This window comes from Heterocephalus glaber, unplaced genomic scaffold (genome assembly GCF_053883595.1).
Source record: "Heterocephalus glaber isolate CG9 unplaced genomic scaffold, H.glaber_assembly_v1.0 deba00000896, whole genome shotgun sequence".
NCBI classification, from domain to species: domain Eukaryota; kingdom Metazoa; phylum Chordata; class Mammalia; order Rodentia; family Bathyergidae; genus Heterocephalus; species Heterocephalus glaber.
In genome coordinates this window covers 7,710,994-7,723,546 of record NW_028258170.1, presented here as the reverse complement: position 1 = coordinate 7,723,546, position 12,553 = coordinate 7,710,994, and the positions used below count along the sequence as shown (strand labels likewise).

The following is a 12,553-nucleotide window of genomic DNA, read 5'->3' as shown; positions in this document are numbered from 1 at the left end:
CTGGGATCTCAACCCCTGAAATTCGGTAAGTCAATACCTGAAAATAAGTATTTTTGTCTCTGTCACTATCTCTCTCTCTCACACCATACACACACACATGCACAGTGCATATGTGTATGTGTGTGTATCTATGGATTGTGACTCTTGATATCATTAAAATATTAATTCTTTGTGACTTGATCTATAGAGTTAATATAAACTTAATCAAAATCTCAGTAAACTATTTGTAGATATTGACAATAAGATTTTAAAGTTTATGTGGAAAGACAAAAGACCTAGCATATTTCACATGATATTGAAGAAGAATCAAGTTGCAGTGTTCATACTAACAGTATCAAGAATTATAGTAAGCCCCAGTGTAATGATAATGACTGACTATTTAGAAAGACACATGTATAGATTAAATAGGATTGAAAAATCGGAAATAGACCCACACAAATTCAATCAACTGATCTTTGACAGAAAAACAAAGACAATTCATTACAAAAAGCATAATCTTTTGAACAAATGGTGCTGGAACAGTTGGACATTCAGAGACACACAGATAATTAATCTAAGTATTTTGTATCTTTTATGAAAATTAGTTTTAACTGGATGATAGACCTAAATATAAAATTCAAAATTATGATATTTTGAGAAGAATACATGAATAAAATCTAGGTAACTTGTTTTTGGTAGTGACTTTTTAGATATACAACACAAAAACCACTAAAAAATAGACAAGTTGTACTTCAAAATTAAATACTGTAATATCTAACAGAATTATCTACTGTGTAAGAAAGAGCTATTAGTTTTTGTTTGTCACCCTCATGGATTTACATCTGGTGAGTGTGGATTTTATTAATAATTAATAAGAGCATACATCCATATAATATTTTATAGACATTAATACTTTGGCACATTTCCTGTCACTGATATGGAAAGCAATTTATAGATAGAGGAAACTGAGACTCATGATAGACAAATTACAAGTTAAGAATACATTTTTTTGGTGTCAGGGAACAATCGGAGCTTCTAACTTCTAACCTAGTGCACCATCCAGACACTGACTAAATATATTCAAACTGCAGTCAGCTTACTGAAAGTTTCCATGTAACACTTAAAACACAATAACAGGAGCAGCAGTCTCAACAAAATCCAATCAGACTATTATTTCACTGACACAACAATTTAGGGCCAAATCAGAAAACTGAATAAGTTCGGTAAATAAAAATAAACCCTCATTTTTATCCAGTGATTTATATCATTTTAAAGCATACCATCAAAGTTGAGTCCTGGTTCTTCTTCCTTCTAGCTGAGATGGTAGACAAGTTATTCAACTTTTCTGAGCCTAGCATTTTCCATCAATAAAATGGGCTTAATGGAAAATAGCCATCACACAGCAGTGCTGTGAAAACTAAATGCATTAATGCAAGTAAAAGATTCATCCCTGCACCTTTTAAGAATTTAGTCGTTGTTACCTATGGCTTAATTGCCCTTGAAAACAATTTAGGAAATTCTGCTTAGGGAGAAGTATGGTAGAGTCCACCCAGGTCCAATAAAGACTGTGTTTATGTACTACGTTCACTGCAGTTACCACTCTCAACTTTGAAGATCAGCTATTCCTCCTGTGGATGAGCAGTTCACTAATCATGACTCTGTTCTTGGGAAAAGGCACATGAACCTGAAACCTGACCTCTCCTTCCCTAAGAAAACTAATCATTCAAGTAGCTATTGTACAGCCATGTACAGATAATTGAAAATCTTGTATAGAGATTTTACTTAAAGGTCCTAAACTCTAGGCATGTCTCTGATTCAATTAGATCAATCATAGCTTTTCTCTTTGTGCATGAAAACACAAACACAGATTCCATAGCCCAATGAGTGAACTGCATGTGAACTCCCTGATGAAGACCCTTTCATGGTAGTGATTAATGGGCTGCAGGATTTTGAAATAAAAACCTGAAACCACATACTAGTCATACAGTTGACTAAATATTTTGTTTGGGTCCTCATGCCCAACCTACAGATAACCTTATGTTGACCCTGTATTTCAAACCAGGAAGGCAAGCCTGCGGTTTTCAAGAGGGAGATTTGTGGTTTGGGTTTGATCTGTCTATAAAAAGGGCTGTGGCACATGGTCTTAACGAAGTCCATCTTCCAAGCCTCTGACCCACAAAGCACAAGGTTCTCACAGGAGCAAGTTGTGACAGCTGGAATTTGGCATCCACAGCCTCTCAGAGGCTACTGATCCCAGACTGATAGTTTTAAAACCCTAAGACAAGTCTGTTACCATTCTTGAAATTTGTTGCAGCAGGCGCCAGGCAGGAATGTTACTGTTCCCTTATTGCTAGACAGGAGCCTGGTCATAGCATAACTCTGAAGAACTTCTGGGGTCTTGGCTCCCGCCCGATGCAGAGATTATGTTTCCCTGTCAATGCACGATTCTCGCAAAAGTGCATGCTTTGTTTTAACATATGGAACCAGTGGCAAGATCAGCAAAGACCCTTAAGGAAAATGTCAAAACCCCATGGCCATATGAGGTAAAATGTAGTAAGGGCAGGCAACATTTTTGAAACTTGAGGAAGTAGATTTTTAAATATTTTACAAAAATTAATTTTCTGATATAAGAATATTTTGTCCAAGTTGTGTGTATTTTGAACTTCATGCCAAAGAAAGGATATATACATCACTGCTATGTGGAATATAAAATTTAATTTCCAGGAGACACATAGTCTTTGATTTCCATCTTTTAATATTCTATTTTGTCAATGTCTGAGAAATGAATTATTACCTCTATCAAAACATGCAGACATCAAAGAAGAAAAGATATACTTAAACAATAATTCCTTCTTTGTACCATCTTTAAGGAAAACAGCTCTCACAGTGGAGCAGTATTTGATCAATTTCTAATTGGTAACAATTAAAGACTGCAGTTTTCCTGAAAACATACACAATTTCCTCTGATTGTTTAAAGTCCTCATTCTGCCATGCAAGAGTCTGTGATTTGGAGCATACCTCCAAATCTCAAGAAGCCTAAATTTCCTACAGTAAATAAATAAAAATAAAGAATTTATGTGATGGTTATGAGAACTTAAGAGATGAACATGAATACACTTGAAAACAATAATTGATATGAGAGCAACATTATATTTTTACTAGAGTTTTTTCAGTTAAATCTTTAGCTTTCCTGCTCTTTTGGAGCTGAGGGTTTAGCCCTGTGATAGAGCACTTGATTATCAGATGGGCCCTTTGTCTGACCCTCAGCACACACATAAAAATACTATTTATAAAGTAGGAATAAAAATTATAATTTTGATAGGCTGTGTAAGTTAAATTAAGAAGTTTTTAAAAAAAATTTTAAATCACATATAATTGAGTAAGAAAGGAATCCAAAAAATAAAAAATTTAAACAAGGCCAATTGGCATCAGATATATAATCACCTCCTGAAAGCTGATGGGTTCAGCCAGGAAGTACTCCTGGGATGAAAGGGTCCCCACAGGGCCCAGATGTCCCAGAGAGGAATACTGGGTAAGAAACGTTGACTGTTCTGTCACCATTCCTCTCTGTGACAGGGGAAGCTGTCAGCATAGATGAATTCACAGGATGAGGAGAAATGAAGACTCAAAGTGGAGTTGTCAGAGAAGAGAGAACAGTATTTAAGGAGTAGGGGTAAATGAAAATGCCCAACCCTGAGAAATAAGACCAGGGAGTTAAAAGAACCTTGGCTTTCTTGAGTGCTCAGGAGCAAGGTTCCAAGAAGGACAAGATCACTAGTCATCCTGTCACTGGTGTTAAGTCAAATAAGATGAAGACTGGAAAAATAAAAAGAGGCCAGTAATAAAACCGCACCAAAGAGTCAGGTTCAAACAATGAGGAGGAGGTCTAGATTTTAGTGAGTTGAGGTCTAAAGAGCAATGAAATAAAGAGAAGCAGAGTTAAGAGACATGTGATACAGAAAATGTCCTTAGAGTGTGAGGGAGAATCAGTCACCAGAGAGGAAGAAGCATTTCTGTTGGAGCTGGGAGCATGAAAGCACAGAGAGGAAGGTTAGACTTGCACTGGAGACAGAAAAGATGTGGGGAAAGACAGGGGCAGCACAGACAGAGAATTATGGTTTAGGAGCAGGAATGAAATGAAGCATCTCTGATTCACATATGAAATGCTCAGCTTCAGTATGCTGCTATATTATACTAAGCATATTATGACAGATAATGCAATGAAACAAAATTTGAGTTATTCATTTTTATTGTTAAATATTGGCCAGTGGAAGTGAATTTTATAGCTATTTGTCTATTCTTTCAATAAAAATATTGAGGCCTAAAAACTGTCAGAACTGTTTTTTCTGCTAAAGGTACAAGGAAAAAAAGCAGATTTTGTTCCAACATAAAGGATTTTAACTAACTGTACAATGCTATGACTTGACTATAAGAATTCTTAGACATCAGAATGCGTTCCTTCTGAGAAAATCTAGTATTTTACAGCTGTCTGCAAAAGACTATGGTTACTATACTGCCTGAGACCATTTAACATCTAAGAATAAACCTGTTGCCTGGGTGGGGACAGATACTGTGTCTTGTTCAGGGACTGGATCGCTAAAACACTTCTGGGCCATGAAACACTTCTGAGACTATGAAATTGAATCTTGTGTGGGAGAAAATTGACCTCACAAGTTCAAAAGCAGGAAAGAATGTCAGTCTTCTTCAATATTTTCCAATGTGCCAAATTTCACAGAACAGTAAATGCAATATGTTTTATACTATTTTGATATTCATTGATCTTTAGTAACAAAACAAAAAAAGTTGTTGACCCTTGAGGCTAGTATATTTTTGTGGTGACATCTTCATTGAGAAATGGAATTTGACTTTTCGAAAGTTACTCTAAATATCTAGCAAATTGTGTTTATTTCATCATAAAAATAAAAATAAATACAATGAACATTGAAATTTAGCATATACATATGTCTAGTACTAATTTTCATGTGCTTAAAAGTTGTGATATGTATTCATTTGATACATTTAATTAGAAGCATTTTTATTATACTAATAAAAGCTGAAGTCTTGAATTAATTTAAGTATCTTTCAGTTCTACTTGATTTTTATGTTGGTTGAAAATCAAAAACTATAGATTAATATACGGGATTATTTAGCAATTATTTCATGAAATGTATATGTATAATATATTTATATGTATGTATGCATGTGTATATATACATATAACTGTATGTATGTGGCTGTATTCAAAAAGCCTATAAAGAAATTATATTTTTAGATGACCCAAAATTAATATATAATACCAAGTATATACTTTTGTAAAAATGTGTCAGGTCCACAGTGTCTTAACTTTGACATTCACAAGAATGTTCACTGTTGTAAACTTGTGTCTTTGTTTACTGCTCCTTTCCCTGGAGAGCTACATTTACCCTCTCTAGGAAGTTTCAGCCTGGTATAGAAGAGAAACTCCTTTATAAGATGTATACACAGATGCATATTCACGTATTCATATATATTTGAGTAACTACCAGAAAATTAAATTTTTGGTACACTGTTTGTCTCATATTTTTCTTGAGTCTGAGCTTCTGTCATATTTTATATTGCAAACCAGAGCAGATAGTCAAGGAGGTGAACTATTCTTTTCAATATTCTTTTCAATAGAGGACTTACTGTCTGGAGTATAACTGACACAACTTACAACTACTAACAAGTTACTTTGTGACTTAACTTACCACAGTAGAATTTCTAGCATGAAAGTAATTTACTCAATAATTGTTTTGAATTGCTCATCCTTCTTAAAATTACTTTCTCAAGCAAGAAAATAAATCACCTGTACCTGAGACTTCTCAAGTCCTAGTGAGCAGCATATCAAGGAGCAAAGAATTTAACTGCAGAAGTTGAGGATAAATTTAAAATTTTCCAGAAGTGAAAAATTTTTAGCCCAAGCTCAGTATATTTTATTATGGATAAAAATGTGAAAAAAGAAAAAAGACCTATATAGCTAGACTAATAATTTTTTTGTGCTGCATAAAAATGATCAGTATGCCTTACAGCTATCTTTTCTTGGTTAAGATCTACTTACTTTCTCACTCCAGATGACTCCGTGGAAAGTTACAGACCTCACTTTACATATATTCCTGTTGGAAATAAGCCCCCAGACTCAAATTTTCTGTGTCCAAAAGAATGCACTCAGACAAGGCACAGGAGTTCTTGACAAGGCAAATTTTTACTCCTGCGGGAAGGCACAAACATGAGGTAGCAGACGCAAAGGACAGAGGAGGATTGTCCCTTTTGTCCCTAACACATGAGAAACAGCTGACCTTTAAATTCATTGGTTGAATTCAAAGGCTTACAGTCTATTGCAGCTGACTAACTCTAGTGGTGAGGTCAGCAGAAGGTTGGTGTTTTACTGAGTAAGTTAGAGAGGAGGGTTTGGAAGGGAAGGTTCTTGGAAAAGTTCTTATTTTGTTCTTTTCATGAGAGAGAGGGTGGTTAGAGAGAGGGGATATGTGGTTTGGAATGGACAGTTCTTGGTTCTTTGTCTTGGAAACCAGCTGTGTTCTGGGAAAAGGTACATAGTCACCATTTCTTGGAGCTCAGGATATTAACAGAGGAGGAGGTGGGTAGTGAGTAGATGGCAAGATCATTTAAACTAAAAATGGAGTTGCTTTGGCCTTGTGCTTTGACAGAAAAGGCAAAGTCTATTTCTCACAGTTTCTCCCGTCTCATATCTTTGCATACTTTCTTCAAACTTTGTGAGCAAAAGTTCCCTCTCTCTGTCATGTTCCTCCATCAGGAGCATGTTAGTTGCATAAGGTGGGGAGATTTTTTGGTAAGGGCAGTATGTAGGCAAGAATAGATAAAGTTTAAAGCTTGTGTGACCAAATTATGAACACTAGAATTTAAAGTAGAGTGGGGAAGAAGTCACATCTAGATATTGTTTTTAATGGATTGGAATAGCAATTGTAACCAGTTGCCTACTAGACCTGCTTACAGGTTTAGCCAGAAACTGTCAATAGGGGTCAGTGATTGGAGCCCCTTTTTGTTGTTTTGTTTGTATTATTATTATTTTAATATGTCTTTGATTACATTTTTTTTTTGGTTGGGTGTCCAAGACCAAGTTAAAGTGAGACCAGTATTAATCAAAATTAACTTCTTGCCAAATATCAAGATCAGTTAAGGCTTTTCAGGGATTATTTGTGGGACCATGCGTAGAGCACCACTCAGCTTTTTGACAGTGTTAGCAACCAGGATGGGCCATGGTCTTGCTGGACCATGTAGCTGCCTGTGGAAGCAGAGAAGACATTTTTGGTGACCCTCCTTTTTTGCATATTGTGCCTTGGTTGACGCTTGTTCGCTGGGGTCCAACAGTCATGCTGAGGAGGTTGGGCGACTCACCAAAGTTGTAGGATCCTGAGTCCTTGCTGATCTTAGAGGGTCAGGAACAAAATATTGACTATCCTCTTAGCCCACTTATTTTCTTTTGGTCTCCAAACCTCAGTTGTTGAACACCCAGAAGATCAGTTAAATCAGTATTTTAGCGGGAGCAGCACATTTAATCTTAGGATCTTATCTAGATATCAAGCATCTTGAATTTTACAGTAGGACCAGGGAACTATTATTTTTTACCAATCATGGTTGACTTAGAAATTGAATCACTTTAGAATATTAACAGATAACAGTTATAAAGTTTTATTGAGAAAATTTGAGACAAAAGGCAATGTAACACATGATCATAACAATCATGATGTCATCATTACATTAGAACCATTAGGTTTTATTATTAACCCAAAGCATATTTAAATTTTTATCTTGGTATAAAATAACTTTTTATTCATTATCTTTATCTAGTTATAAGATCTTAAATAACATACAGAAATTTTTATCTTTTAACCACTAATTTGTTATCTTTTAACCACTTTTGTCACCAGAGAGTTATCTTTTACCTACTTTTTTACCAGTGATATTTAAGTAGAATATGTTACAAATTATTAATATTTAAGCTTTAATCATTGTATTGATGTTGTCTGGACTGCATAAAGTGTAGGCACATCAAACTATCATAACACAATTGTATAACAATCACATAAACCTAAACCTGAAAATTTATCATCATGAACAGCTATAGGTTGGAGGTCATCAGTAGGTCAAGACATCTTTTTCTAGCCCTACATCTTAAAAGACCTATACACTTGGGAAAACACAAATGTATTTAATATATCATGAGGTTAGCAATAATTAGTATCACAGCTATATAGAAATCTTTACTTTTTTTTGTTTACTCTTAAGGCAAATTAAAGGACATCTTTAGAACTCTTAAAACTTAGGAAACAGTATGACTACAAATAAACTTATTACCCAGTACAAGTGTATCTCATTTATACAATAACAAAATGCTTATTTAATCAAAGCCAATACATATAGATTAACCATTAAATGGCAGGATCAAATTTAAAGACATGTAGAAGCATACACAGTTTAAATAATACATTAACTTTATGTTTTCAAACTCTAAGACTTTCAATTGTAAGTCCCATATGAGTTACCAGAAAGAGTCAGAGGGTGAGGAAAGAGCTTTGAAGCTTTGTCTGTTTATTTTCTAATTTACCTTTGGAGAAAAAAAAATCAACTTTTAATTTAACTATAGATTACATAAGCCACTTATCTTTTAACCACACATTTTCTCTCTCCCCCCTCCCACATGGTGGGAGGCACAAGGCTCTTCTATCTTCTAGCTCACTACCTACTGGAAATCAACAGAAAAATTAAAAGAGTTTGAGTCGTCTCCTTTTTTATATTTAGACAAGCTTTTGATTTAAAACTATTTTTTATAACTTTGATTATATTATATTTGGGAGGATGTTAAAGATCAACTCAAAAGGAGAGGAGTGCTGAGACCCGGGAAGGAATGACTGATAGAGTCAGTGCCATAACCCAATAGTCCTTTTGGGCAACAAGGAGCACTTAGAAGTAATACCCTGGGCTCCATCAAACTAATAAGCAAACACATATATTTCTTTTTATTAACCACATCCTCTACAAGCTTTTCCTAGACATACTTGAGCTTTCCAGTTCTGCCATTATCTCTATATTTATATTTCTAACACGGAAAAACTTTTATCATACAAAAATCTTCTAATATCATAAGTATATCTCTTATAGCTTTATTTATATATTTCTCTCTGTCCTACTTACTAGAAACTTCATAATAAACTTGACTGCAGCTGCTTGGATTTTAATGTGTCCTTTCCTTTTTTTTTTTCCCTTTCCTTCTTTCTCCAGTCTCAGATTGTTCCATTTTTCAATTTGACTGGCTGCCAACAGACTGTCAAGTAACCTTGAATTAGTGTTCTTATCTTAATATCAGCAGAATGCAGAGAGAAGAGCAAGTTAACCCTGTAATTGTAGTTTAAGAATTTACAATGTACAAGAAATGTTTTAAGCATATTAATTAAACAAAAATACCAACTTAAACTGATAGGGAAAAGTTTTAGATTACTTAGTAGATTGAACATTAAGGTAGTTGTAGAAGCAAAATAAGTAATGTGTTCCTTTAAGATTTGGTTTTCCTGTAACTCTTGTTGTTTAAGGTGACATTAAGGTGAGGGTTATCTGACTCTAACCAGTAACTTCAGTAACCTAGCAAAATTGCAATGGCTGGGTGAATTTACAATGTATATGTGCCTATCTTGTATCTGTGACTTGTAAATAGGAATTGAAATTGTATTTACACATCAAAGACCACTAGGGATGAGATAATGGCTAAAAAGGATATAAAAAGGAAACGCTGAACAAAGGGGCATGCTGGTACTAAGCAGACCAGTTTCTAGTGGTCCCACCCACTTGCAAGTAGAACTTTTATTATTTTACCCGAATTCTGTGTCTCCGTGTATTTCTTTCAGAGATTTGCAGAACATTTGGTTCCCTGACCTGGAATCGGGAATGAAATAGCCCTTTTGGGCATTGGCCTGAACCCCACCAGAGGGAGTGGCTCTTGGTCTCCTTGAGAGGAAAGGCACACCCCGGAACTAATTTCCTAGGCTCCCCAACAGGACAAGGAGACCCGTTCACCAGCTGAGGATCACCCAAACCTGAGACAGAGGGTGACAAAAGAAGGGATGCTACTTTTGGCGTCTTGCCTGTCTCTTTCCTTTGCTAGGTGAGAAACAGCGGGAAACCCCTAGTTGTTAACTTTTGGTTTCACTTTGATTTCACTTAGTGAATATGTATTTTGTAACTTTGGGAAAATACAGTGAAGGGGCCTGATCACCCCTTGTGCTTTGGTATTTGGGAAGATAGCTCCTCCCATTTGCTTTGGTTCACTTTGTGAACTTTGGGCAAAAATAGTGCAGGGGCCCCATCACCCCTTGTGCTTTGCCATTTGGGGAGGTAGCTTTTTTCATTTGTTTTGGTTACAGTTAGGGGGTCACCAGGAGGAAATGTGATAACTTCTGAATAAATGTGTGAGTGAAAAAGTTCTAGATAGGAGAGTTTGTGGAACGAGCTGCAGAACAAGACAGAGGGAGGAGGGGCTTGTGCTTAAAGAGTCCTCCCTGAGTCTTGGAACTTGTGTATGGTCTGTCTTTCGGTTCTGTGGTCACATTTAACAAAGACACAATGGTGAGCTTACGTGACAGCCCACCTCAGCCTGAATGGACCTTAAAGTGACCGAGAGGCCCACACCCAGGCAGGCGAGCGAGTGATACCCCACCTTTGTTTGTCTTCTGTCTCCATACAAGGGTACCCATACACACCAACATTCTGATCAGCCAATCATGGAGACAGAAACATCTCATCCTACTGTTTTGGAATGCATGCTTAAGAATTTTAAGAAAGGTTTTACTGGAAATTACGGTATTAAGATGAAACCCCAAAACTTAGAGCCTTTTGTGAGTTACAATGGCCCAAGCTTTGCCTAGCTTGGCCAACTGAGAGATCCCTAGATGAGGGTCTCATCTGGTCCATCTGGCTAACAGTCACTGCCACTGGACGGGAACATCCAGAACAATTTCCCTATATTGATTTATGGCTCAAAATTTGCCACAGAATGACTCCTTGGCTTCATACATGTGCCCCAGAAGCAAAAAGCAATATCTTGATCCTCCATCAGAAAAGGGAAGATGCTGAAAAGAAACTGGTCCTTTCAGATCCAGACCGAGAGAATTTAGACTTTCCCCTTCATTTTGAGTTGCTAAATTCACAGGTGCAGAGGAGGTGGGGGCAAAAACATAAGAACTACTGGGCTTTAGAGCACCAGAGGGTACATGCTGTGGTCAGACTCAGAGAGGATCAAATAGGGCTTACACTCAAATTGGAAAAAAAATTGAAAAAAGAAAATAAATAATGGATTGAAAACAGCTAAGAAATCTCTGAAGGACATAAAACAAAGCCATAAAAAGTAAAAAATTTTCAAGAGAAATCAAGTTACAAATTTTAGCTAATTGATAAATGTATCTGTGTTTCAGTTTGAGTTAATGTTTAATTGGTGTGCTTAAAATATTTCTTGTACATTGCAAATTCATCAATTGTAATTATAGGGTTAACTTGCTCTTTTCTGTACTTTGTTGATAAAAAAAACTCAAGGTTATTACCATTCTATTGGCAGCCAACCAAATTTAAAGTGTAACAATCTGAGACCAAAAAAGGGACACTTTAAAATTTTAACAGCTAAAGACAAGTTTGTGATAAAAGGTCATAGTAAGTGAAATTAAGACTATTAAAAAACTATAAGTAAAAGAGATACAATTTTGATATAAAAAATTTTGTATGTTAGTCTTGTTAAAAAAGATAAAAAGAGATATACAAGACCAGAAGGCCTAGCTATGTCAAAAGATATGCAAAAGTGAATTATCAAGAAAATATGTATGTTTGTTTGTTGGTTTCAAGTTTGTTATGAAAAAATTAAATATCTTTACACTGGTTGTCATCAAAGGGTTAAATTCTATTTATTTATTTATTTTTTGATACTGGGGATCTAATTCAGGTCCTTGAGCTTGCGAGTCAGGAGGCGGAACCACTGAACTAAATCCCTGGGCCAGGGTTAAATTCTAAATATGTTACTATAATATGTGTACATTGGTCATCTTCAAAGGGTTTAAGAGCCAACAGGTTACAATATGACCTCCTCCTTTTTAGTGAGTTAGAAAAAAAAAAGACTGTTGGGAAAAGGCACAAATATGTCAGACCAAGGTGCAGTATTTGAGATTTGACTTAAAAAAAGGACAAAGGAGGCTAGGTCCAGAGAAAAAGAAAGTCATTTATTCTCTGCCAAGACCCCTCCAAAATGCTTCAATTATTTGATTCTATCTTTGCTATCCATTGTCCTAATTGGGAGGACTGTACAGAACTTTGTAGAACTTTGTTAACCTCTAAAGAAATGCAGAGAGTTTTAGGAGAAATTAAAAAGATTAATGCCCCTAGAATGCCAGGAGACATGCAAAATCCAGACCCTTGGCATAAACAGCAGTTTCCAGTAAATATGCAGCCTGACTGGAACTCCAATAGCCCAGTAGGCCGAGAGAGTTTAAAAATTATAGGACGGCCCTTCTGGCAGGGATACAGGGGATACAGGCTGTGAGTA

The 12,553-nt window shown here is 35.8% G+C and overlaps 1 long non-coding RNA gene across 1 annotated transcript in view; it reads right to left on the bottom strand.

Moving 5' to 3' along the window:
- LOC110346541 (uncharacterized) overlaps positions 1 to 6,248 on the bottom strand; it is a 48,731-nt gene extending 42,483 nt beyond the window's left edge. Inside the window, exon 1 of the long non-coding RNA XR_015450020.1 lies at positions 6,056 to 6,248. This is a non-coding gene — a long non-coding RNA (uncharacterized LOC110346541). The remainder of the gene's footprint in view (positions 1 to 6,055) is intronic.
- Positions 6,249 to 12,553: the final 6,305 nt, after the last annotated feature.